This window comes from Jatropha curcas, chromosome 8, assembly GCF_041381405.1.
Source record: "Jatropha curcas cultivar XTBG-Jc1 chromosome 8, XTBG_Jcur_1.0, whole genome shotgun sequence".
Taxonomy (NCBI): Eukaryota; Viridiplantae; Streptophyta; class Magnoliopsida; order Malpighiales; family Euphorbiaceae; genus Jatropha; species Jatropha curcas.
Window position 1 is genome coordinate 10,155,729 of NC_143158.1, and position 3,199 is coordinate 10,158,927.

The 3,199-nt window shown below is 36.5% G+C and overlaps 1 non-coding gene across 1 annotated transcript; it reads left to right on the forward strand.

Annotated features, from left to right (window-relative positions):
• The first annotated feature begins 1,830 nt into the window (after positions 1 to 1,830).
• On the forward strand, positions 1,831 to 1,936 carry LOC149494181 (small nucleolar RNA R71). The gene has a single exon (XR_016322381.1). It is a non-coding gene; the product is annotated as a small nucleolar RNA R71 (small nucleolar RNA).
• Positions 1,937 to 3,199: the final 1,263 nt, after the last annotated feature.

Consider the following 3,199-nt stretch of genomic DNA (forward strand, 5'->3'; position numbering starts at 1 on the left):
GTTTGTAGTCTTCTTCCATCAAGATTTTATGCATGCACACACTCGGGCTTATTCCTTGTAAATCCGAGATAGACCACCCTAATGCCTTCTTGTGTCTATGTAGAACCTGCAACAACCTTTCCTCTTGATCAAGCGTTAAGTGAGAAGAAATAATAACAGGAAAAGAATGGTGTTCACCTAAGAATGCATGTTTTAAATGAGGTGAAAGTTGTTTCAGTTCATGCTTAGGTGGTTCCTTTTCTTTTCCATTCAGGATGCTTGGTTCATTAATGTTATTTTCGACATGCAAAGTGTTCTCCACACATTCATCAACAACATCAATTCTAAAACAGTCTCCATAATCCATAGGAAGTTTACAAGATTTAAGTACATCAAATACAATCTCTTCCTGTCCAACTCTTAAGGTCAACTTACCCTCATACACATCAATTAATGCTCTTGCAGTTGCAAGAAAGGGCCTTCCCAGAATTAGAGATCCTTCCCTGTCCTCATCAATGTCAAGAATAACAAAATCAACAGGAAAGATGAATGTACCTACCTTTACAAGCACGTCTTCTACAATTCCTCTAGGATATTTAATTGAACGATCTGCTAATTGCAAAGACATCATTGTTGGTTTGAGCTCTCCCATACCTAGCATCTTAAAAACTTTATAGGACATAAGATTAATGCTAGCACCTAAATCTGCCAAAGCTTTTTCAAAGTCAAGATTACCAATGTTACAAGGGATAGAAAAATTTCCTGGATCTTTTAACTTTGGAGGCAATTTGTTTTGGATAATTGCACTGCACTCCTCCGTTAACATTACCGTTCCTTGATCATCAATTTTTCGTTTCTTGCTCAAGATATCTTTTAGGAATTTAGCATAGCTAGGCATTTGAGCAAGAGCTTCAGCAAAAGGAATATTGATTTGAAGCTTCTTAAACACATCCAGAAATTTGAGGAAGCTCTTGTCATCTTGTGCTTTCCTTAATCTTTGTGGAAAGGGAACAGGGGGAACATAGGGTTTTACCTTTTCTTTTTCCTCTAAGTCAATGATAGGCACTTTTGATTGTTCCTTTTCTTCCTTTTCTTTCCTTGGTGGTTCATCTAATTGTTTGCCACTCCTCAAGGTGATAGCCTGCACTTGTTCTTTTGGATTCTTTTCAGTATTACTAGGTAACGTACCTTGAGGTCGAGATGCCATTATGTTTGCAAATTGCCCTAGTTGAATCTCCAAATTCCTTATTGCAGCCTGCTGGATTTTATGGTTTTCCCTGGTTTCATTCATGAATTCCATGTGTGATTTGGAAAGAGCAGTGAGGAGGTCATCATGAGATTTCTTTTCTGGAGGGTGGAACCCTGGTGGTGCATTCAAGGCATTGTTAGGATTACCATAAGATAGATTAGGATGATTCCTTAACCTGTTATCATATGAATTTGAATAGGGGTAATTCTTTCTTCCTTGATTCATTACATAGTTCACTTGCTCCAAAGTTTGTGGATTTAAGGAGTCCATAATGCATTCCCCAATTCCATGTTGTCCATTGCACCTATCACACACTTGCATAACAGAATTTACAGGATTAGTAGTTAACATGTCCAATTTCCTTACCATGTTATCTACCTTGGCATTGAGTGCTGTAATGGCGTCTATTTCATAGACTCCTGCGGTTCTTCTTCTTTCGGTATTGTTTTGGTAGTGGCTGTTGCTTGCCATCTCCTCTATCAACTCATATGCTTCATCAATTCCTTTCTTTTCAAAAGATCCACCTGCAGCTGCATCTAAAGTAATTTTGATGTTAGGAGATAATGCATTATAGAAGGTTTGTACCTGTAACCATTTGGGCAAACTGTGATGTGGGCACTTTCTTAACAAGTCTTTGAATCTTTCCCAAGCTTCATACAAGCTCTCTTGATCATGATGAGCAAATGTCATTATCTCATTGCGCAACTTGGTGGTTTTTGAGGATGGAAAAAATTTAGCTAAAAATTTTTGAGCTAATTCATCCCACGTTGTAAAACTTCCAGCGGGACACGATTGTAACCATGATCTAGCTTTATCCCTAAGTGTGAATGGGAAAAGTCTTAATTTGATTGCATCTTCAGAGACACCGTTTTGTTTGAAAGTGTCACAAATTTCCAGAAAATTGGTGATGTGAGCATTAGGATCTTCACTAGGCAAACCCCCATATTGGATCGAGGTAGAGAGCATTTGGATAATTGCGGGTTTAATCTCAAAGTTATTAGCTTCTACCCTAGGTTTAGTAATACTTGAGGTTGTCCCATTCAGATTAGGTGTTGTATAATCCCTTAAGGTACGGACCGGATGTTGAAGTGGTGGCCCAACTATGTTTTCGTTTTCGTTGGCCATGTCTGCTTGTTGTTCGAGTTTTATTTCTTGTGTTTTTCTTGCAGCGTTGAGCCTTCGAAGAGTTCGTTCAATTTCTGGATCAAAGATTAGAGGTTCAGTCTTCCTTGATCTTCTTTGCATAAAACACCTGGAAACAGTACTTTAAAGAAAATTAAATAAAAAGATGTCTAAATTAACAATAGGGTAATTCGTATTGATATTGATATGCCAATCCCCGGCAACGGCGCCAAAAACTTGACAGCGTTTTTCGCAAGTATACGAAATCGCAACAAGTAATATAGAGTAAGAGAGTATCGTATCCACAGGGATTGTTTATCAATTACCAAAATTATGTTAACCTATTATTATTTAGACGATGATAAGAGAGATTTGCTATAAAGTAAATAAAATTTAAAGTAAAAATAGAAGAGATCAAACACAAAATTCAGGTGAAAAGAAATAAGAGGATTAAGCTACTAGGGAGATTGATTTCACTTAATTCTATCCAGCTTATCTTATTAGTTCATTAATCAACTTTAATTGTTCAAGTAGGAGAAACAACCCTAAAGTTACTAACAAGCTCTCCCGATTTATTGTTAGCTATTCTAATCCAGTTTAATTACCTATCTTTAATAGTGAAATTAAACATAAATCAGATCATTAGGTTTTATGGTTGTTTTGTGAGTTCACAACTTAATAATTTATTAACTTATGAAAACCCCTCTTGAGTCAAACCATATAGCTTCCGCATCAAGTTATTATTCTCAAGTAAATTATTATCTTTTTCATATCAATAACCCTTCTCCCAAATGTGATTATTGAAATAATTCAATCCAGGGGAAATTTTCTGCCTGGAAGCCTTAAGCA